The 24,861-nt window shown below is 41.1% G+C and overlaps 1 protein-coding gene and 2 pseudogenes across 1 annotated transcript in view; all 3 read left to right on the top strand.

Annotated features, from left to right (window-relative positions):
* The first annotated feature begins 10,124 nt into the window (after positions 1 to 10,124).
* Positions 10,125 to 11,582, top strand: LOC122910464 (annotated as a pseudogene).
* Positions 11,583 to 15,587: 4,005 nt separating this feature from the next.
* Positions 15,588 to 16,984, top strand: LOC122910093 (annotated as a pseudogene).
* Positions 16,853 to 24,861, top strand: part of LOC122908663 (serine palmitoyltransferase small subunit B) — a 32,267-nt gene continuing 24,258 nt past the window's right edge. Inside the window, exon 1 of the mRNA XM_044251720.1 lies at positions 16,853 to 17,595. The gene's annotated coding sequence lies outside the window, so the exon portion shown is untranslated. The remainder of the gene's footprint in view (positions 17,596 to 24,861) is intronic.

The raw sequence follows: 24,861 nt of genomic DNA, 5'->3' as shown, positions 1-24,861 counted from the left end.
AAAAAGCTCATCAAAACTGACCATCTCGTAGAATTTCATTTACCTACCTAATGGATCATCACAACACCTCCAAAGGATGTGTTCAGACTCTCAGAGGAATGGCTCACTGTGCCATAAGGGAGAAGGAAGCGTGTTAGAAAAGGAAGCAAGAAAAGAAACCCAGGTGTTTCTGATACTCTCCTTCTTCTTCCTCCTCCTAGAGAATTACTGAGCTCAGGTTTCTACTCCTTTCACAGGGCTCCCAGATGTTAGTGGGCATCACAACCACCCGGAGCAAGGGCAAGTTCTAACAAGTCCCCAGGTGAGGTGAGTGCTGCTGGCCTGAAGACCACACATGGAGAACCACTGCCCTATAATATTTATTGCTAAGAAGCCTCTGTTTAAATATCTGCAACCACAGGGGGCAAGGAAGTGAAATTAACTACCCACTCAGGGCACCTTAGTGGCTCAGTTGGTTGGGCGGCTGCCTAGGCTCAGATCATGATCCTGGAGTCTCGGGATAGAGTCCCTCATCCATCTCCTTGCTTGGCAGGGAGTCTGCTTCTCCCTCTGACCCTCCCCCTTCTCATGCTCTCTCTCTCTCTCTCTCTCTCAAATAAATAAATAAAATCTTAAAAAACAAACAAACAAAAAAACACTACCCACTCTTGCAAAGCAAGAAGTTACAATTTCACTTACCAGCAATAAGAAGGCACACTTTAATTCTGTTCAGAGACAGCAAAAAAAGCCCAGCTCCAAACTGTCTAGGACAATGTTTGCACCTGGTCAGAAAAACAAAACAAAACAAAACACCCTGCAGACCCAACAGCTGATGTGCAGGTTCTGCATAAACATGGGCGGCCCGAGTCTCAGCTGAGCTCATTTAGCTTAACAAGTCTCTAGCTCCAGTTCACAGTCAGCAGCAGAGATCAATAAAGCTCCATAATGCTTTTCTGTTCATCTCTGGACTTTCTTTGCACAAAATAGTAAAAGATGAGCAAGGGTCAAGAGTGCAATAGACATAACCCACACCTGCCGGCTCATTAGCTCTCCCTACGGTTATATAGAGTCAAGCAGCATTTTTTTAAGAAAGTTTCTGCGTTTTTCTGTGTCATTTTGAAGAGACCCCCTCATGCACACACACCTCAGTTTGTTACAATTCATCACATCCTAGATATGAAAGGGGCCTTAGAAATCTTTTGGCTTCTCTTCCCATCGTTAGGGTACGGAGTAGACCACCCCTCAATTAGACAGAGAACACTCTCGATAATGCAAGTCACACAGTGAGGTTTATTTGACAAGCTTAAGCTTGGGCTCAAGTATACCTGACAAGCAGAGTAGGGACTTGGACCCGGAGGCTGGTTAAGACAGGGGTTTTTATGGGTCATTACAAGAGGCTTGGTGCGAGGGGAGGAGAAGTTTCAGACTTTTCTGCCATAGGCTGATTAGCTGTTGCCGGGCTGGTTACAGGGTTAGGTACTTTCTTGGAAGTGTTTACAGGGTTAGGTTTTCCTGTTACTAAAGCAAGGTGGGGGTCTCTAAAACTAAAGCAGGGTGGGGTCCCTGGAATTATAGTAAAGTAGGGGAAAGTTCAGCCCTTGGGCTGAATAGCTGCCCAAGCTAAGATGGCTGTACTTAGGCTAACCCACTCTTACACCATCAGTCTATGGTGCAAGAAACTTTCCTACAATATTTTTAGGAGATGTAAATATGACAGTCTTCAAAAAGGTGAAGGCAGACCTACCAGAGTAAGTTGCAGAGTAACTTTACCTGGATCCCTGACCTATTCACATGATACGATTGCTTTTTATAAAAATAAATCCTTCAGGGGTGCCTGGGTGGCTCAGTCCGTTAAGTATCTGTCTTTGGCTCAGGTCATGATCCTGTGGTCCTGGCATCAAGTTCTGCATTGGGCTCCCTGCTGGCAGGGAGTTTGCTTCTCCCTCGCCCTCTCCCTCTGCTTCTCCCACTTCCTCTGCCCTTCCCCCTACTCATGCTCTCGCTCTCTCTCTCTCTCAAATAAATAAATAAAATCTTTTAAAAAATCTTTCATAAACTTCACTATTAAGGAAGTAAGACAACTAATAACCACTGAGTATCTGCTCTGTGCAAGGCAATGAGAAACTCCTTTTACAACATCATCTTACTCATCCCATCAATAGGCAGCTAACTTTCAGCCCAAGGAATCTGCATATCCAAATGCACAGCTTCAAGCCAGTCAGGCAACTTTTGTGTCAAATTTAAATGATCCAACAGCTAAGTTGAAAAGTAAATTTCTAACACCTTCCATGTGTTAAATGACTAGCCTTGGCGAAAAGAAACATTAGCTTAGTAATTAAGAGTAGGAAAGCTCTTTCCCAGTCAAGTCAGGAATGCTATTTGGAATCATGGAGAGGACAGGCATTTCAAAGGACATTGGTTATTTCCTCTTGAACAACAACAAAAAGTCAACCAAAAGGGCGGCAAGTGATACCTTTAAAAGGATACAGGGAGGGATACAGGGAGGATAGTGATCCTGTCCTTTGCAAGAGGCACAGAAGGTCAAAAACCTCCCCTAAGTAAAGGAGGGCTCAAAGACAAGGGTATTTTTATTTAATTTAATTAATTTATTTATTTGACAGAGATAGATCACAAGTAGGCAGAGAGGCAGACAGAGAGAGGGAAGCAGGCTGAGCAGAAAGCCCGATGCGGGGCTCAATCCCAGGAACCTGAGCTCATGACCTGAGCCGAAGGCAGCGGCTTAACCCACTGAGCCACCCAGGCACCCCACAAGGGTATTATTTATTAGGATGGTAAAAAAGCCCTGTCTCCAGAGTGCATCTATCACTACACCCTTCCTCCCATCTCTCATTCTCTGTCAATCTCCCTAGCTGAGCCACCCTTCATTCTCTTTTCATTCTAGGGGAGAACTGTCTGTGTGCAACCCCCCACCTTTCCAACACCCCATGGTCATTGTCCTCTCTCCCTCTCCCCGCCTACTAGTGGCCATAGTGTAGAATTGAAGTCTTCAATTTCATAGTCCTTGATTAGAAATTTTTATAGTTCTCCCTTAAGAATGTCTCAGCTTTTTTTTTTTTAAATGAGCTCCAGTCTTATTTAAAACTTCAAGGTTTATAATTACTAAAATTGTCTTGAAATCTGCTAAATCCAGAAAACCATGTTCTACGCCTCCGTGAAAGATAATTTTAAGATGAAATCGGGAAAAGCATGATTTCTGCAGATCTGGAGGAGTACACACCGCAGGAGGGTATGCGTCTAGGAATGCCTGACCTCTTGCAAAGCCAATCACTGAATTAAAAACAAAAAATAAAAGTCTTGATAAAAGAAAAATTCCAGTAGAGAAGACTTGGGGCAAATAAAATGTACCATCTCTGAGACACAGTGACTCAAACTATTACATTGTTTCGATGTAAAGAATGAAAACCTGAAACAAAAAAAAAATTTTTTTAAGAGAAAAACAGTTTGTCTTAATATTTTTCAAAAGTACAGGGAAATTCCTAGTGCTCATTTTGTTTCAAGTATTGATCTACCTCTTAATTGCTTCTTTCTTTGCTATTATTGATTTCAAAATCAGAAGGAAGGCTTTAGCATTTATTCATTTATTTATTCCTCAAATGCCTGGGGGGAGAAAAGGCTTCTGGCAGAAAGGATAGTATCTTCTTGCCCCTGCAGCTTCTAAACTTAAGAAACAGTCTCTGAGCCAAATGCCTCAAAAGGGAGGACACAAATGTTGATATATTGCTGACTGAAATAACTTGTCCAGCTTATGAACATCAAGTACCAGAAATCTGTGCTCCAAGATTCCTTGCAGCTTCCGAGCTACTGCTGGGTTCTACCCTGGGTCCAAACTCACAGTTCCTTAAAATCAGATCTTTGGTTGCTAAGACCAATGAGCCTGAGTCTGGCTCTCTTCTCCTGGGACTTGAAATATCCTTAGTTCTTAGAAGGACTTAAGTTTGAGTTCATAGTTTCCAAAGACCTGTCAAAGAGACTTCTGAGTAAACCCTCCACAAAATTGTGCCCCATCCAAACAGCGACTGCAGTAGAAATAACTTGACCCTTATAACCTGGAATTGATCGTCTATTATTCACACAATAGTTGGAGGAGAATTCCTAGGGACTTGATTTCTCATAACCAATTATCCTATTACTCAAAAATCTATTACTCGGCTTTCCTGAGAAACAACACTAATATGATTCGTTTCTTTTTAAGAAGCCATAAGCCTCCTTGAAACTAAGATGAAAAAATAAACTCTTCTAGTTTTTCTTTAATATTCTCCTCAATTAAACTTGGATATTAGTGTGGAAGTGCAGCTTTATGACAAAAGCTTCGCCTTCCTACGATTTGCTATATCTAAGAAATGTCTAAATAGAAATGTGGAACTGCTTGATTTCCTCAAGAAAACCCCTCTATTATTTAGGTAATAAAATATCGGGGTAACGTGAAATAAAATTCAGGGAATGCAGGTATTTTACCATAAATATTCATGTTACCTCCTACTGGGTTTTTACCAGAGCTGATGGCAAGTTAAAAGTGAAAACAAAATAAAACAAAACAACTTTTTAAAGATTACCTCTTACTTGCTAGCTAGGTCACTTCCTCTCTAAGGCACTTGCTCTCTCATTCTAACCTCAAATTCAGAGTTCAAGCCTATGGCTCAGCAAAAGCATGAATTTTATGGACCTCTAAAATAATTTGAATTTAGTGGCATTAAAAATGTTACACCCACATAGGCCCAGGTTCTAGTTCAAGGTATTCATTAAAATATTTCCCTTTCCTTTATTTCATTGGTTAGATTCTCAAACAAGTGATAAGATAATAACAATGTGGCCAAGAGCAGTTCAACTCCCATCTTCATCTGCAAGTTCTTTTGTGTTTCACTCCCATCTCAGAAGCCCCCTATCCCTCTACCTACATTTTCCTGCAAAGAAGAAATCACAGATTTTAACCTGGCTTCCTTGAGGAATACTTCCTCATTTCTTTTTTAACCATTTACAATGGAAAAATTCTTCATCTTGGGTCCAGGCTCCCATCGTCATTCCTCAAGCTCAGACCTGAAAGGTATCAGTCAATCGTGGTGATTCCTCCTAGGCCACCTTGTCTCATACCCTTGTTGACAGGCATTGCTCTTATTTATTTACTTACTTACTCACTACATATTTATTTTATGTAGGCTCTACCCCCAGCACAGAACCCAACGCTGGGCTCAAACTATGACCATGAGATCAAAACTTGAGCCAAGATCAAGAGTTGGACATCTAACAAACTGAGCCACCCAGGTGCCCCTGACAGGCATTTCTCTTAATGCATCTCCTGTTTCCTCCATCAAAACTCTCAGTAGGCCTCCTTTCCCCTCTCTTTCTTTCTTTTTTAAATTTATTTGAGAGAGACAGAGACAGAAAAACAGAGAGAACATGAGTGGGGAAAGTGGCAGAGGGAGCGGAAAAGTGGGCTCCCCACTGAGCAGGGAGCCCCCCCCATGGGGCTTCATCCCAGGATCCTGAGATCATGACCTCCACCAAGGCAGATGCTTAGCACCCCACTTTCTGATGAGAGTTGTGTGATCAATAATATCTAACCAGGTCTAGCTCTCTCCTCTTGGTTCATTTGGTTGCCTCACCTTGAAAATGTCTTCCTGGTTTTTAAGTGTTCTCTGTGAATGCTAGATAATCTGCTCTCCTTTCAGTTGCAGTAATTTATTTTTTTATTATTAATTTTAATTTTTTGTTCCAAGTTTTTGTTGGAATCCCAGTTAGTTAACACATAGTTTAGTTTCAAGAGTAGAATTTAGTGATTCAATACTTACCTGTAACATTCAGTGCTTATCACAAGTGTCCTCCTTAATATCCATCACCCATTTAGTTGCAGTAACTTAATACCTGTTTTATCTCATCATGCCCTCCTCTATTAGCTGCTCAACTGAATGCTTAATTGGGTGTACAGGTCTAAAGCATGGGTTGACACAACTTTCTAGGAGGGGTCAACTTGTAAAAGAGAGACCGGTATACCTCTGAAACACAAATAGAAAAGAGAGTCTAGAAGGTTTGCTGTATGTTTAACTCCATCTCTGGTAGTCAGACTTTAACTTCTATTAAGTCAAGAGTCTTGTATTTTCACATCAATGAGTCACTGAAATGTGACATGGAGATAACTATAAGCCTTTTCTCACTTTTCTAATTTAGAAGCATAAAAAAGAAATACATCATCTGAGTGAAACCCTGCTTTTAGCCCTAAAGAAGCTAGATGATATGACAATATGCATTTTTAATGTAATTCAATAAAAATCATATAGTGCCACCCTCCTTTTCCCCCCAATCTTCTCCATGTGCTTCTGGGATTAAAAGCTTTCAGAATTAATACCATACTAGTGGGAAATGTTGAATTGTGGTCTCATTTTATGTTTGACATGGACTGAGTATCTTCAGCCATGCCAATTAACTTTCTTGACCTCCATATATTACCTGTTAGTTAACTTTCTTATAGTAAGTCAGACAGGAGGAGTTACCTCTTATTTAGCATTTTTGTTCTCTTTGGGTCTTTAACTTACTAGATGAGGCCCACCCACTTTGGGGGGAAAATCTGCTTTACTCAGTCGACAGATTGTAATATTAATCTCAAGTAGAAACACTCTCAAGGACACATTCAGAATACTGTTGGGACACATTTCTGGGGAACCTTTGGCCCAATCAAGTTGACACATAACGCTTAACCATCCGAGTGGCCAAAATTTTCGAATGATCCAACCATTTTACTTTGGATTTTGACATGTAACCAAATCTTTGCCCAGAACAAACTTATTTTGCCTTTCTTTTCTAAGGCATTCACTGACTTTTTTTTTTTTTTTAAGGCTTTTGATTTAGCAACAGTCTTCTCTGACTTATTTTCTTATCCTTAATTAGTTGGAGTAAGACTCCTCAGCTATAATTAATAGCTGTGTAATGAGAAAAGGAGAACTCCAGCCCCATCATTGCCCATTCCCCACTAAGTGAATTGTCACCCATCTTCAACAAAACATCTTCCTCTCTCTTTTACGTACTATGAAAATTCATAGCTGCTCTAGCATTGTGGCATTTTTCTGTGGAGAATTTGACATTTGTTGTAAAGGTGTTATTTTAATTACAATCAAATGTAAATTTTGGGTCAGGTGGCTTTTAAGGATAAAAAGAACAAACAAACCCAGAGTAAAAATAAGAAATGAGAAAATAAAGCAACAAGAAAAACCAGATGTCAAGAGTAAAAAACAACAGGCAAAGAACCTCATGGAAACACAATGGCAAATGGAAAGTAGCCAGGGTCCTTCTTTGGGCAGTCTGTCTCAGTCTTTAACATTTGATCTAATGACCTAGTGACCTGTATGTTAAATTTATATGATAGCTTAATGGGAGGCATCAGGGGAAATTGGTGAAGCATCTCACTAAAACCACAGAGTAATCACCTAAGAAATTCTTCCCAGCAAGACTAGACTTCTTAAAATCAGGCAGGTCACAACATGCCTGTATAAATGAAAACAGAGTCTCACCACAAATAGCAACCAAAACTGATATTGATCTCCAACATTTTATTTTTTAAATGGCTGTCATATGCTTTTACCTATCATTTTTTAAAAGCAGCATTATGGAGATAAAGTTCACATACCATATAACTTGCTCGTTTATAAAATACAGTTCAGTGATTTTTAGTATGTTCATAGACTTGTGCAACCATCATTATTATCTAATTTCAGAATATTTTTATGGCCCCAAAAAGAAATTCTATATTCATTAGCAGTTACTTTCTATTCTCTCACTTCCACCATTGCCCTAACCTTGGACTCGAATAGAAAAAGGAGCTCTTTTTTTAAAATAAATAGGCTCCACACCCAACAGGGGGGGCTTGAACTCATGATCCTGAGGTCAAGAATCCCACACTCTACCAACTGAGCCAGCCAGGTGCCCCCAAAATCAACTCTTTTTGAGTGTGGGGTCTGTCATCTTTTGGACTGGAATTTACATCATTGGCTCTCCTGGGTCTCCAGCTTGACAACTACAGATCTTGAGACTTGTCAACCTCCTTATAAAGTGAGCTAATTCTTTACAAATTGTTCCCCTCCCTCCTGCTGCACTTCCCCTTTCTCTTTTGCTCTCACTTTCTCTCCATAATTGGATCTATTTCTCTGGAGAACCCTAATACAGCCACTTTAGATGAATCTGTATTTCAGACATTGAGAGTTCTGTCATTATTTTTTTTAAGATTTTATTTATTTATTTGAGAGTGAGAGAACACAAGTAGGGGGCGGGGGCAGTAGCAGAGGGAGAGGGAGAAGCAGGTCCTCACTGAGCAAGGAACCCAATTCAGGGCTTGATCCCAGGACCCTGGGATTATGACCTGAACCAAAGGGAGATGTTTAACCAACTGAGCCACCCAGGCACCCTGAGAGTTCTGTCATTGTTATCCTTAACTGATGAATTGTTATCCTTAACTGATGAATCAATCAATTTCTCATAAAATTGGAAGCCATTATGTTTAAGCTAATTTCAACTTTTAAAACCGGAGTTATTTTATCTTATTTTTTCTCAACTGTTGTTTCAGTAAAAGTCTTTTAAACAGATGAGGATGTGAAGAGTTCTATATCTGAATATGTGATATAGAATTAAAGTATAAATGTTTAATGTTGGTCTGAAATATTAGGCTAAACAATGGGTTTCCCTGAAAAGGTGGTTCATAGAAAACACTGTTGAGTAAGTCATAGTTGGTACAAAATGGGAGGAAGGGGAGAAGATAGGGAGGGAAAAGGGGGGCTGGGGGAAGGAAGAGGAAGTTGTCACCAATTATTTTCCTAAAAGACTAGGTTAAAGCTATATATGATATAAAAGATTTTAATAAGCAAAAGAGATGTATTAGGCATTTTCTAAGGGTCAGATACTTAGCTAACTGCTTTATATGCACTATAATCTCATTGAACTGTCAAAACAATAGTAAAGAACACTTATGAGACATTTCCTCAGTGCCCGGCACACTTCTGAGTGCTTTTTTGTATATTAATTAAGTAACTTAATATGTTAATTATCCTTTGTGGCAGATGAGGAAATTGAGATTTTGGAGAAGTTTAAGTAAGTTGTCCTCATTCACAAGTTAAGTGGTCATGGATTTAAATATGGGAAGTCTGGTTCCTGTATCTGTTCTCTTAACCAGGACAACACAGCCACCTTCTTTGAGAAAAGTGATGTATGAAAAGTCATGGAAAGATTGTTTACAGTGAGCCAACAGAGTATTGGGCAAATGACAGGTTTTGACATCCAGCTCTTAAAGTTGTGTCACTTTAGAAGAATTACAACCTCTCTGACTCTTGGTTTCCTATCTATAAAAATGAGATAAAAGCTCCCACCCTGCCTACTAGTGACAAGACAAAGAGATAATGTATGGAAACCTTGGTAGTAATAGTTGAATAAATTATAGTTATATCAACATTATTATTATCTTTATCCATGTTATTATTATTCTTTTGAAGTTTGACATAGTGCTCAAAGACCCAAGCCATACAACTTTCCTAGCTAGACCTTGTTTTCAACCTTACAGTTCTAGTTCATAAAGAAAACAAAATTTTATGTTGATAGAGGTAAACTGAAATGCAACAACTGATAGTAATGGAGAGTATCAGGTGCCTCTTTATAACAACATAACTGGTAGAGGGGGATGTTTTCTATTTAACAGAAAAACAGAATTACCGCTTATTTGGAGAAAACAATGGTAAATAAAAAATTACTAATGAGGTTCCTTATACTAACCAGAAGGACACTGAGATGGGTTCTTTTAGTTAATTAATATATTCCAGTAATTTATGCAAGTACATGTACCATGGTGTGGTTCTGGAGATGTTAGCTGGCTTAGCCAAAGGTGCAGAGTTGCTGCAAAGCTAGTGGGTGACTCAGTAAAGACTAGCACACATCAGCTTAATATACCTTTAGAATTCTCAGTTTTACAAAGAGTTCTACTCTGGGGACCAAGAGTATTTTATGTCATCATAAAAATAAGTAGTGCTAATCTAATAATGTTTTTTAAAAATAAGGGTTAAGGTGTGGACTCAGTTCGTGAGGAGATTTTGCCTTCTGCTGTGCTGTGGAACAAAGCTTGTTCCTCTCCCATGCAGGTTGAATTGACCAGAGCCATGGTTATGGAGAAGCCTAGTCCCCGCTGGTCAGGCAGGAATTTGTGAGACAGTATTACACGCTGCTGAACCAGGCCCCAGTCATGCCATACAGATTTTATGGGACGAACTCTTCTTGTGTCCATGGGGAATCGGATCCAAGTGGAAAGCCAGTAGATGCAGTCTATGGACAGAAAGCGATCCATAGGAAAGTGATGTCACAAACTTTACCAGTTGCTGCACTAAGATTCGCCATGTTGAACTCATGCCACCTGACTGATGGTGTAGTGGTCCAGGTGATGCGGTTGCTCTCTAAGAACAACCAGACTTTGAGGAGATTCATGCAGATGTTTGTCCTTGCTCCTGAGGGCTCTGTCGCAAATAAGTTCTACGTTCACAATGATATCTTCAGATACCAAAATGAGGTCATTGATGATTTTGTCAATGAGCCTCAGGAGGAATCTGAGGAAAAGGTAGAGGAATCTGAAGAAAGGCAGCAGACACCTGAGGTGGTACCTGATGATTCTGGAACTTTCTATGATCAGACTGTCAACAATGACTTAGAAGAACAGTTAGAGAAACCTGTGGCTGAACCAGAGCCAGATTCTGAACCTGAACCAGAACAGGAACCAGAGCAAGAACCTGTGTCTGAAATCCAAGAAGAAAAGTCTGAGCTAGCACTAGAAAAAATTGTTCCCAAGGATGCTCAGAAGAGTTCTTCCCAGCACCTACAGACATACCTCAGACAGTACAGGAAAACTTGAGGACATTTTCTTGGGGATCTGTAACCAGGAAGAACATTTCACCCAGTGGAGCTGTTCCAATTACTGGGGTATCATCTCATGGTGTTAAACTACCAGCTTCACAGCCTCGTCTGGAGTCTAAGCCTGAATCCCGGATTCCACCACAGAGGCGTCAGAGGGATCAAAGAGTGGGAGAATGATGAATAAAAATTCCTCCCTAGAGGAGATCTATACCAATCCATGAGGCTGGTGAGCAAGGTGATGTTGAACCCCAAAGAATTGTGAGACACCCTGATGGTCACCAACTTTTCATTGGCAATCTGCCAGATGAAGTAGACAAATTGGAGCTTAAAGATTTTTTTCAACTTTATGGGAACATGGTGGAGCTACACATTAACCGTGGCGGGAAATTACCCAGTTTGGGTTTTGTTGTGTTTGATGATTCTGAGCCTATTCGGAAGGTCCTTGGCAACAGGCCCTTCATGTTCAGAGGTGAGGTCCGTCTGAATGTGGAAGAGAAGAAGACCCAAGCTGCCCGGGAAGGGGCAGTGGAGATAACCACCGGTGGCCCTCGAGGTGGGCTGGGTGGTGGAATGAGCAGCCCTCCCTGGTGCAGAAGCCAGGATCTGGAGTGGGAAGGAGAATTGCTGCAAGGCAGTGAATTGCTCTTCATTGATCTTCAAGCAGCGCTACAAATCTAGCTCCTGCAGAATTGTGAATTTCTTTTTTTTTTTTTTTTTTTTTTATTTGACAGAGAGAGGTCACAAGTAGGCAGAGAGGCAGGCAGAGAGAGAGAGGGAAGCAGGCTCCCTGCTGAGCAGAGAGCCCGATGCAGGACTCGATCCCAGGACCCTGAGATCATGACCTGAGCCGAAGGCAGCGGCTTAACCCACTGAGCCACCCAGGTGCCCCAGAATGGTGAATTTCTTACACCAGCATGTGCTATCCTGGAGTTTGACCCCAGTCTGTGAAAAATTGCTTAAGTTTATACAATTGTACTTTTGGTGTAAATGATGTGTGCTCCCTCTCCCGCTCTTCCCTCTCCTGACCTTTTAGTCCTTCACTTCCAGTTTTGGGGAATGATATTTTAGGAAAAGATTTCGATTTTTAAAGAAGAGAAAAAGACTGAATTTCCTTGCTTTACTTTTGCATATACAGACTGAATTCTTTTTTTTTTTTTTTTAAGCCGTTTCCCCAAAGGAATGTGTCTTGCTTATTTCTGACATTTGGTATGTTTCATTCATTGGAATAGTTCTTATTTTCTATGTGTTTCAAAAGCCTGTGAGAAACACGAGATTGGATAAACATTTTGAAGGCAGGAAAAATCCAAATCGTTTTTTCTTTGAGAGTCATGACTACCTTCTGGTGTGTAGAAATGGTCATTGGAAAAATTGGCAGTTTTGATTCTTGCTGGTATGGTTAAAAACTGAGTAAAAGGTATTAGAATTTTTTTCTTTTGATAGGTGATCACAGAACAATTATAAGCGTACTGTTTTTACCATTTAAATTGTGGGATAGGTTTTAAATGTCCAGTATGCAACTAATTTAGATATCTTTTGAAATAGTGTTGTTTCATGTTTAATTTGTATTCGTAAGAAAAAAATACCCAAAAAACAAAAGAGAAACCCCAAAACCCAAATAACACAAACCACAGCAAAACTGTTGTGTCTTCTATTTATCTCTGATTCCAGCCTTGGCAGTTGTTTAAAGAAAAAAAAAATTTTAAGGCTAAAAAATTAAATAAATAAAATTTAAAAAATAAATGAAAACAAGGTTTAAGGGGGTGCCTAAATGGCTCAGTCAGTGAAACATCTGACTTTGGCTCCTGTCATGATCTCAGGGTCCTAGGATTAAACCCCGCCTGGAGCCCTGCCTCAGGCTCCAGTCCCCAGTCAAGCTCCACACTCAGCAGGGCGTCTGTTTATCCCTCTCTCTCTGTCCCTCCTCCCCTTTTCCCTCTCCCTCTGCTCCCCACCCCACGCCTACCCCCACAAACCACCCCCCTCAAGCTGGCTTATTCTCTCTGTCTCAAATAAATAAGTAAATCTTTGAAAAAAATTTTTTTTTAATTTTAAAAATAAGAGTTAGTCTGCACATTATGAAAGTAAACCAGAAAGAAGTCAATAAAACTTATCTCAAATTTCTGGTTTTGCTATTAAATACTCCTCTTACTGGGTTTCTTACATTCTCTCCTCCTGAAAATAAAAATATACATAAGAGAATAAGTGTTGATAAAGAGAGAGATTGCTAATAGAGTTAGTTGGGGCTTTATTCTTTTCTCTTGATTTCATTGGCTTTCCATTGTCTTCTTTGCCTTGTCCAAATAGCTATAGATACACACTGGATAGTGTGTGCAAAGACAGTGTTTGAGGTTGCTTTAGAATAATAGAGGCTCCTGAGAGTCTTTTGTTAAACTAGTCTTACAGCAGCTCTGGGGATTTCTGTATTGTTCTTTGGGGGCTCTTTATTGCTAAGAAGTATCCTTTCAAAGGCAAGAATTGTGCATATTACGCTACATCTCATGTTTGTTAACAGTTAGTTAACATTAGTTCCTTAATGAAATATTACTGCTTTTCCAATTTCTAGAACTACTGACTCTGGTTATTAGTATGATCTTTATCTTAATATTCAAACAGAGACTGTTTAAGGGTTAGGTCCTCTCATGAGAGACTTCAGCCTAAGCATCTGCACATCTGTGAAACTGGAATCAGTGACTTGGAGCAACATCACTCATGCTACTAGAGCACAGCCCCATAAGAACTTCAGAAATGTATTAAAAATGAAGGAAAGAAGGGAAGGGGGGAAGGAAAGACAGAAGGGCAGGTGGGCAATCCTGCTTTTGCCATGCACTTTATAAGAGAGGGGCTGAGTTAATTTTCAATTCAGGAGGGTCTTTCTAAAGTATTCCAAAGGTGCTCAGTCATGATGCTTGGATTTCTGAATGCTAAAGAGTCATGGAGAAGGTGGCTGAGTCACTGAAAGAAAGGGGAGGAACATAGAGCTCCACTAACAAAATAGAAGAAATGTCAAAATACAGAAGAGAAGTTCCTGAATGATGTGTGTTTAGAGAAGGCAGACCAGAGGAAGGAAGGGAAAAGGAGATGCAAAAGGGGAGGGAGATGAAGAACTATAGGAGTACTTTGTAAACGGTGGTTCATTTGATCCTTCAGAAGAACCTAATGAAGTCAGTATTATTCCCACTTCACAGATGAGAAAATTAAGGTATAGAGATACAAGAGAATTTGTCTTAGACTATAGTTTGTTGGTAGAAAAGCTGGGATTTAAACCCAGGTGTATTTTGTCCCAAAGTCCATAACTTTTACTATCGTGCCATTCTGGTTAAGTTTGGAAGCTTGAGAAAACTCACATTTCACACTGTTCATTTTGCTCCCGTAGGAGTAAGACGGTTCTCAGCAGACGCATACCAGATCTGGTAACTGACAGCTGGCTATTCCGAGTGGATTCTCACAACTTTTCTCCTTTCTGGTATGCTGAACTCCAGATACATTCCACACAACCTCGTACTTTACAAAGTGATCCCATTCCCTTCCAGTATTTGTCCCCAAACCTTCCAGGTTACCTAAGGAAATATACTCTTTTATTACTTTTAACTTTTACTACCTCTAAAAGATTTCTACTCTGGCAAGCATGTGTTCTTTAGGCATTCAACAGCTGCTTTATGATAATGACAACAAAAGGCCCTGTTCAAAATGTTCAGTTGATACAATTATCATTACTTCAAATTCTCATACTACTGTATTCTAAACAATTTTGCCTGGCTCTCCAAAACTTATTCCCCTTTCTACAAGCTGTGGTGTGTCTTAACTATTTCATATCTCACCATTTGTAGTTAGCAGAAAGGGAGAATCCTCTTCATGGAGAAAGAACATCATTTGCGACTTGAAAAAAAAAATCCCCCTTTTTTGTGGTTATATACCATCTTTCCTTCCCAATGTTACTTGTGTCTTTGTTCCTTGATTTTTTTTCAGTGAATAAGTTTGTTTGTTTGGTTTTATAGATCAATTCTCCTGGATTTTTACTTTTCTATTTCATTAATTTCTGCTTTAGTCTTTACACTAGTTAATATAATTCTTTTGCAATTTTTTCTAACTTTCTTGGTTTGTATGTTATTTTGCAACAAATACATTTAAGGTTTATGATTTCTGCTTTTCTATATTCTCATATTGTTATGTAGGATTTTTTTTCTTGTTTCTAAAGATTTTGTAATTTCTCATTTGTTCTTCTCTTTAATCTAGATTTAAAGCATTTTTAAATTTCCAGTTGTAGATCAATGAGAAGGAATTTTTCTTTTTAATTGTTTTGATTAATTTTATCCTCATTGTGCTTCAATAGATGATGTGGTCCATCTGATCACTATCTTTTAAAAATGTGATCTTTATTTTATGATCTAGTTAAGTTTCTTCTTTGTTTAGATAGAAAAAAAAACAACTATTTTCCACTGGGAATGAAAAAACCCACGTATCTTTTATCTGTGTGTGGTTATATTACACATAAATCATTCAAGATCTTTTTTAATAGTCTGGATGCTTCTGCCAAATGTACCAGTTTCTCCCCACCTCCAGTTGAAGTAATTGCAAGGTCTCCTACCCGTTTCACAAAACTTGGGCAGGGAGAAGTAAGGCCTGTTTCTGTACTTGCACAAATGTACAATCACCTGGCGATTGTCAAGATCTAGTAAGGAAACTAGATAATGAGGAAGGAGACCTAAAACAGGAGTGCAATGGTACTGGCCCTGCCACACAACGGGCTTGGCGACCCTGGGCGAGTCGCTTTTCAGGTTTTCTATTTCCTCATCTATTTCCACACCTCAATGGTGTGGTCCTACTTGCTCTGCCGAAATTACAAGGTTTGTCAGGAGAAGCAGCGAGATAAGGATGTGAAACAACACAAAGTGATAATGAAATAAAAAATACTAGCAGTGGATGCCAGTATTTAGATACAGTCCCAGGGAAGGAAAACATAAGGATGTAAAATCTGGCCACTACCGGCTTCAGTTCCCGGCGGGTCCCTTCCCTGACACCCAACCACCGCCAGCTTCCTTTGGGGACACAGTCCCTCCTGCGTGCAGAACATCCCTCGCAATAACGGAAGTCTTCCTCTTCGTGGCACCCGCGGCTTGGAACCTGCTGGAAGAGTGTTGGGCAAATGAGCCGAAACCTGCCCGCAGCTCAAATTCGCGCTTCCGCACGACCAGCCCTGGCCGAGCCTGTGCAGTGCCTCCTCCCTCGGCGGTGGGGGTTGACAGGCAGTTGTGGCCCAAACGCTCGTTAATCGGAAGAGGCTCTGGGCCCCCGACGCCCCCGGGGCTGGGGCCGAGGCTCGGTGGCGGAGATGCCGGGCCTCTGCGCTCGCAGCCCGCAGCCGCCGCGTTAAACCTAAGCACCCTGCCCTCGGGAGGGAAGGGATTGCTGGGGTTCTGGATGCGGGCTTCCAGGGAAGATGCTCTTCGCGGTCCCGCGCCTCCTCGGGAAGATCGCTGAGAGCGGAGCGCGAGCGCTGGGCACGCCGGCCCCGGATCGGCGGGAGCCTGCGCCGCGCGTGTCTGCGCCGCCGAGCCGCCTCCCAGCTCGGGTTCCCCGGTTTGCGTTCCTGCCGCAGTCCGGGCCCGAATTAACTCTCTTCACTTGTGAGTGAGCACACACAAGTTCCCCGGGCACGATCCTTCCATCTGCTTCCCCGGGGGGAGCCCAGTTTTTCAACGATTAACCTCCCAGCCAAGGGGCGGAGGGAAGGTGGCAGGATGGAGGGAGCGGGGCGGGGAGAGGCGTTCTTGCGCGTTCAAAGGCAGCAGAATTAGCTGCCGGCGCTCAATGGGTTTACTTTCTTCGATTTTTGACAAACAAATGCAGGTGGATGCCTGCTCGGCCGACTGCCGCCCCGGCCCGGAGCCCTGGGCTCACTTCGCAGCCTGCTGCCGAGTTTCGCACCGCAGTCCTGCTCAGCATCCGCCGAGCTTCGCCCCCTTGCCCGAGTCTGCAGATGGATGGATGCGGGGCGCAGGCTTCTCCTGGTCGGGTTAACGCTGGCTCCGGCTAAAGCCCCGAAGCGCCCACCTCGCGCCTCCCGTTCATCTGCTCGCCCCCACCACCACTACCAAAGGACGTGCCCCTCTGGTAGTGTCGGGGCTCCCAGCCCAAGAGAGGGGGAGGACACCTCCCTCTCCCCTCCTCCCCATCCCCGCCGCGGCTCGGGGTTTTACTGCAGCAGCCGGAGGTGACAGCGACGCCTTAGCCTCCTCCGTTGCTCTCAGAGCCCTGACTTCCCCTGCATCCGGAAAGCGCCCCCTCTTGAGAGGCTGGTCCGTGGAGAAGTGCTAACGAGCTGCAGAAAACCAAATTTAAAAATGTAGAAGTCGCTGGGCTGCATTCCTCCGAGGACGAGCCCGATCGCCCAGGACAGAGAGTGGCAGCGTGTGGGAAGTTGGGACCGTAGAGCAAGGGGGGGAGGGGAGTGGTGCAGCAGGCATTCTCTTCTGGAAGGAATCGCTGGGAGCAGTGCGGTTGGACACAAGTTTGCGTGGGAGTGTTTTCCTTTTGTCAATAATTAATCACCGGAATCGGTCTGGCAGAATTGGAGTTTTAGCAATAGTGCAGAGGGCGGGGCCGAACACCTAACTCCAGGAGGCTCTGAGGCGCCCGGCGCAGTGGGAAGCTCGCAGCAGCTGGGGAGGAGCCAAAGCTTGGGCGCTCACCTAAGCCGCAGGGAGATACACCCAACCCAACCGGGAGGTAAGCATCTTCCAAAATATATGCTTGAACGCTGAAGTAGCTTTAGTAGGATAGAATTCCTATCTCTACCGGGGAGAAATTAATTCTAGCTTTAATGCAATTTATCCGTTTATTATTTAACTGCATTAAAATTTTAAGAATTGAATGGGTTTTTCCATTTGTCTTAGTAACATAGTTGCCTTTCTAACGTAGTTAGAAACTAAGAGGTTTCACTCAACAGAAGCCAAACTTTATTACCGAAACTTTCCCAGCCAAAGAAGAGAAAATTACTTTGTGAATTACTTTCGTATTTATCTTTGTGTAGTTCAGTAACTATTCAGGAAAATATCTTTGGGAGGTGCTCGGTTTCATTCTTAAATATTCTAGTGTTGTGTTCTTATATAATACTTTTTGCCCCTAAAGCTACTTTAGGCGATAATACACACAAGACAACTACCCAAAAAGTGAAGAACTTCCAATTTTAACATTTTCTTGCTATTATTAAGCAGTGTGTATATTCTCAAAGATGCTTACGTGATCATTCAGAAGTAACCAGACTTCTAAACCCCAGGAGAAAGGAATAGTTAACTTTGCCATGGGAGTGGGGTTGTGAGGAATGGAAAGAAGAGGGTTTTAGATATGAGCAGAAGTTCTATGTCTGTGTCAACTAAAGTGACATTCAACTGGTTGGCAATTAATATAGATGAGTTCAGCCCCTGATTCAATAAAGAATTTGAAGAATTGTTAAATGTAAATCTTAACCCTAAAACTACAAATAAATTCATCAGGGAAATTGGGAAAGTTGTTTTTCTAAAAGACATAGTAGTGTGATCATTCTTTTGAATTAATTAAGAAATATATGGTCATTTTTGCCTGTGAACTTTTTAGATCAATACATAAAACTAATGAGGTTTTAGTAACTTAGTATGCATATTTTAATTATTCCTATGCTTTCAAAAACAGGCATCATTTTGATAACTTCCAATGGCTTTGATGGCTTTGTACATAGATTACTAGAGCAATAATAAGCTCTCATACGAAATGCACTGTCACCCTCAATATTCATATATTTCTATTCAGCCACTTAATAACAACAAATTAAGAATAGTTTGTCAAACTAAATGCATGAGCATTCTAGAATTTGACTGGATATAAAGTGAAAAGTTAACCAGGCCTCAACTACAATCAGTTTTCCTAATCCACTGTTTGTAAATTTACAAAATTTACTTTTGTAAAAACTGTCCTTCGTAATTCTCTATTTACTATGTCAGCATAAGCTATTTTACCAAGTATATAAGTATATATATCAAGTATATAAGAAGCAACATTTGCATTACAAATTATCCAAATGGAACTCAACTTCCAGAATGATTGTGTAAGGAGCTCCATGAACCCACTTTCGTAGCAAAACAACCACTGGCAAAAATTATAGATAAACTAGCTAGTCTCTGGAAATTGTTCTGAGGAAATACAACAAATGAAGAAAACCTTATTTAAGACAAACTACTGCAATTCAGTAAGAACAATAAGAGTGTGAGGCATTCCAACCACAACCCACTTCCCTGCCGCCCTCCAGCTAGCAGATGGTGCTCCATCCCAGGTGGCTGCCCTCAAGAACACAGGGCTCCCTCTCAACTTAGATCCCAGTCTAAGGTTATGGTAGAACCCTGGGAAAAGCAGGCTACTGGCATCTTATCACCCACTTTGTGTTGTAGAAGCTTTCTTCTAGGCATGAGCAGGCAAGAGGTCTCAGGCTCTTCTTCCAATACCCCCATTCTTAAGGCATATGAAGAAAAATTCAACATCCAAAAGACAAATAAGCCATACAAAAATGGGCAAGGGAATGAAAGAGACAGTGCTCCAAAGAAGATGTACAAATGGCCAATCAACACATGAAAAAGTACTTACTATTATTAGTCATTAAGGAAATGAAGATCAAAAGCATAAGGTACCATTTCACACCAACCAAAATGGCCATAAAAAAAAAAAAAAGACAGATAATTAACACTTGTTGGAAAGGAGGTAGAGTAATTGGGACCATCATACATTGGCTGTAGGAATATAAATTGGTGAGTTACTGGGGCAGGGGCACCTTGGTAGCTTAGTCAGTTAAGCATCCAACTCGATTTCAGCTCAGGTCACGATCTCAGGAGCCCATCAGTCTCCAAGCTCAGCAAGGAGTCTCCTTGAGACTCTCTCCTTCGACCTCTGCCCCTTTGTCTGCTCACACAAACTCTCTCTTTCTCCCTCTCTCTCTCTCTCAAATAAATAGATACATCTTTGAAAAACAAATTTTAACACAGAGTTAGCACATAACCCAGCCATCCCACGTCTAGCTATATATCCAAGAGAATGAGAATGTACGTCCATGTACACGAATGTAGGAATGGTACACCAAGGTTCAGAGCAGCACTACTCATCATAGCCAAAAAGTGAAAACAATCAAAATGGTCACTTACTGATAAATGGTCACTTACTGATAAAATGTGATACAGAATGGAAAAATGGAATGGTATTTAGCAACAAAAAGGAATGAATACTGATACTTGCTACAGCATGGATGAACCTTGAGCAGATTATGCTAAATGGGAGAGGGCCATATACTATGTGATTCCATGTATACAACAGATCTATAACAGGCAAACCTATAGAGACAGAAAGAGCGGAGTTGGGGAGGAATGGGGAGTGATTGCTAAAGGATACACGGGTCTTATTGGGGTGATGAAAATGGTCTAAAATTGGTGATGTTTATATCACTGTGAGTATACTAAAGACCATTGAACTGTGTACTTTAAATGGCTAAATTATATCTCAATAAAGCTGGTTTTTCAAAATAAATTGGCGAAGATACTCAAAACACAGATGGATTTAGAACTTGGGAGTTCATGAATTCCCATATACCACTAAACCAATGGCTTACATGAGGCTTTTTTTTTTCTAAAATTTTATTTATTGATTTGTCAGAGAGAAAGAGAGAGAGAGAGAGCACAAGCAGGACAAACAGCAGGCAGAGGGAGAAGCAGGCTCTCTGCCGAGCAAGGAGCCTGACACAGGACTTAATCCCAGAACCGTGGGACCATGATCTGACCCAAAGGCATATGCCTAACTGACTGAACCATCCAGGTGTCCCTACATGAAGCTTTTTCCCAAGGACCACACTGAAATATATGAAATAATCAAGAGTGGCTCAGGTGTTACACAGCTCTGTGATGTGCACATGTTTACACACTCACCCAAGTCTTCCTCTGTTTAGAAATAAGTCAAATGTAGCGGCACCTATGTGGCTCAGTCAGTGAAAGATCCCAACTCTTGATTTCGGCTCAGGTCATGATTTCAGGGTCATGATCTCAGGGTCGTGAGATCAAGCCCTGAGTTGGGCTTGTGCTGGGCATGGAGTCTGCTTAACATTCTCTCTCTTCCTCTGACCCCCTCAATACCACCCCTCCTGCCCCCGGCATGAACTCTCTCTCTCTCTCAAAAAAAGAAAAATATATATATATACATATATATAAATAAAAATAGGAAAGTAGTCAAATGTCACTAGTGTAGTCTTACAGAGAATTGGCTTATAAATGTCCAACCTTTTTGGACTAACCAATTTGCTATATTAATTTAAGCCCAATGAGGTGGGTTTTTCCTCCCATTACTAGATAACTCTAGTTCCTTATCAGTTCTTCAGGCCAGTTGTTGAAAGAGGTCACACTGAGGGAGAGAAGGAGGTTACTTAAATCCCAGAGCGAACTTTGCCACACAGATTAGCCCAGTTTCACTCCCCCAGATTGGCCCCCAAAGTAGGAGTCTTGGGGGGACAGGAAGAGCTGGAGCAGCCACTCTGGTTTCAGAATACACTGACATGTCACTGCTGGAGAGCATTTCCTGTGATGTGACATCTCAAATACAAGAGAAGCTCTCAAATAATTTATATATTCTTCTAGTCACCTTTATGTTCTGAGTTCTCATAAACTGCCTGATCTTATACCAAGAACCAGGGAACTGGATGATAGTGCTTTGTCCAAAAATAAGGATATAAAGTTAGTGAGTCTCTGAGTTCCATGGGGCTGGTAAGCAGCAGCTAAACTTGTTGCTAGAAATAGTTAACGAGTACACTGAGCCAAACCATACCCTTAGCCTTAGGGATTCAAGTAAGTCTGCCTGCATCGGGAAAACTCAAGATTTTCTATTCTCATCAGCACAGCCTTATCATTCCATGTATATGTTTAGAAGAGTATGCCATGGTGATGAAGATGGGTTCCATGTGGCTTTTGACCATCAGAGCTTTCGTACAGGTCCTATTGTCATATTTCATCCAATTAGAAGATTTACACAAAAAAATATCAAAGATCCAACCAGTTGTCTATAGATTAAATACATGTAAAAAAACTTGATCACAGTTATTACTTATTAATATTGCTTTGATCAGGATTAATAATTCATTTATCCAACAGATATTTCTTGTGCACCTATCTTGTGCCAGAACAACTCTAGGCCCCGAATGAGTAAAAAAATAAGCTCCTTCCAGGAGCTTCAATTCTAGAGGGGACATCAGCCATTTAAAAAATGATTAAAAAGTAATTATGATTATAGTAAGTGATTTACAGTGTATGATAAGAGATAAGGGCTCTGGAGAAAGAATTAAGCAGAGAAGGGAATGAGGTACAGTTTTAAACTGTGGCATCATGCAAGGAAGTAAAATTGCGTAATTAGATAATGTAAAGATGACGTAGAAACCTGGCTACATGTCTCTGAGTTGGACCATGAAGATTACCAGCTCCAAGTGAACTCTTCCCCTTGGGAGTCTTGGTTTCCCCTTCCCATTAGCATTATTTTGTTACCTTGGCTTTGCTGCTCCTTCATTAAGGAAAATACTAGTCTTAACACAGGCACAAGGAAGACATAGCTTAATACCTGCTCCAGAGAACTATAATCCAAATAAAACACCACCTTATGATAACAAAAATTCTTGTTGAGGGAAATCATTAGCCTGGGGTTTCGGTTTTCTTTTCCCTTTTCTCTTTCTTTGCCCTGGATTCTTGTAGTCTGCCAGAGGACAGTGTGGTAAATAATTAAGAACTGCTTTCCCGAAGTTAACATCTTTTTGAAGAGTTGGGGTTGGGGGGAGGATGAGGGGAAGAAAAATTTCCAGGTCATTTTGGAAAGGTGAAGGGAGAACAGAGCTTTCAGAACTAGAGAACAGAGCATGGACTCCCACAGATCATTTGAAAAACGTGGGGAGAGGGGAAGCAACCAGAGTCTCCACTTTCCTGGACTGTCCCAGAATCTCTACTCAAGGCTCCCGTTTTAAAAGACACCTGAGGACAAAACGTTCGAGGAAAAGACAATGGGTGTGGCAGCTCGCCTGGAATAGAGCTTTTAGAAAATGGCTTAAAAGGGAGCAGGGACTTGATGTTTTAAAGTCAAAAAAAGAGCATTTATTTCAGGCTTAGAGGAGAAGCATTTAAGCATGGTCAGAGTCCAGTTAGAAATAAGTCAAAAGACTCCCTGTTATAATGGGGGTTATTTTGGTATATTAGAATTCTAATTTATTTATTCTACAGATATTAATTGAGCAGTACCCTGGGTGCTGGGGGAATAACAGAGAGGAAGACCTTGTTTCAAAGATCTTTTTTTGGGATGCCTGAGTGGCTCAGTCAGTTAAGTGTCTGCCTTCAGCTCAGGTCATGATCCCAGGCTCCTGGGAGCAAGTCCCACATCTGGCTCCTTGCTCAGCAGGGAACCTGCTTCTCTCTCTGCCTCTGCCTGCCACTCTGCCTACTTGTGCTCTCTCTCTCTGACAAAAAAAATAAAAATCTTTAAAAAAAAAAAAAAAAAACAAAACCCAAAGACCTTTCTTTGTAGAAGTTACATTATATGCCTTTTGCAACAAAATAGCTGAAGCACAGAGTGATGAGGATAAGAACTTTTTGACCTGCCTGTCCTGACACCTCCTTCCAGACTGGGTTAGCACCTCCTTCCATATGCTTTCCTGTCATAGTACTTATCACACTGTGTGGGGATGCTAGCCTAACTGTCCTTTCTCCTCTCTGGAAAGTGCTAGAAGAGAGTGACCTGTCAGTCTTAGTCATCATTTACATCTCTAGAACATTTTCTTTTTTTTTTTTTTTTTTTCATTTTCTTTTTTTTAATTAAGGACTTATTTATTTATTTCAGAGAGAGCAAGAGCAAAGAGCCTGGGGTGGGGTCAGAGGGAAAGGGAGGGAGAGAATCTCAAGCAGATCCCCCCCAACCTGTGTGATGAATATTTGATTGGATGGATGGGTGGGTACATTAATGATTTGCCAAGTTAAGACCAAAGCTCTTTGCATAGATAGGCAGTCCCCCAGAGTTGTTAAGAGTTGTGTACTCTACATTAGTTGTGAGATTTTGGGTCAGCTTTGAAATTTCCCAATGTCAGGGGCACCTGGGTGGCTCAGTCAGTTGAGTGTCCAGTGATTTTGCCTCAGGTCATAATCTCAGGGTCCTGGGATCAAGCCCTGCCTTGGGCTCCACCTCAGCAGGGAGTCTGCTTCTCTTCCTCTCTTTCTGTCCTCCCCTGCCCCCGCTTGAGTTCTCTCTCTCACTCTCTCAAATAATCTTTTAAAAAATAAAATAAAATAAAATAAATTCCCCAATGTCTCAGTTTCCTCATTTGTGAAATGGTTACAGAAATAGTGCCTCCACCATAGTGTTATTAAGTGAACTACATAAGGTAAACTATAATGTAAAGCAGTTAGCAAAGTTCTGGGACATAAGTTGTTCAATAAATACTCTCTGCTATTATTACCAATACAGAATGGCAGTTTCCTGGGGGACAGTTTGCTATTCAAATATTGCATTCCTGCCCTTTCAGCTGCATTGTAAGATCAAAGGATGTCAATTAGGAATTCCAAGCCAAAGTTATCATTTTGAATTCAAGCTCTCTGAAAAGATTAAAAAGAGAATTTGGGAATTAATATAAGTAGGATATTGAACAAGAAAATTAAACAGACTAGAAAAAGAAAGGAGGAAAACAAGCTCAAGATGGTATGTCCAAAGCAAATTTTTTGGAGTGATAATAACCTCTACAGCTCTCACACCCAGACCTCCCGTTTAGACAGCCCAAATACCAGCCCAACCCCATTCTGGAACACACTCATACCTCATAAAATGTCAGGCCCCTTACGCATCAATAGATGTTCACTGATGCAGAAGAAAGAAAAGTGAAAAAAAAGTTATTTGAAGTTGAGTCTTATCTAGCCCTGAAAGTGTTATAACATCCTCTTCATTTTTTTTGAAAATTGAATAATCCTC

This window comes from Neovison vison, chromosome 6 (assembly GCF_020171115.1).
Source record: "Neovison vison isolate M4711 chromosome 6, ASM_NN_V1, whole genome shotgun sequence".
Taxonomy (NCBI): Eukaryota; Metazoa; Chordata; class Mammalia; order Carnivora; family Mustelidae; genus Neogale; species Neogale vison.
The sequence above is the reverse complement of the archived record's forward strand: the minus strand, read 5'-3'. Positions and strand labels throughout refer to the sequence as shown.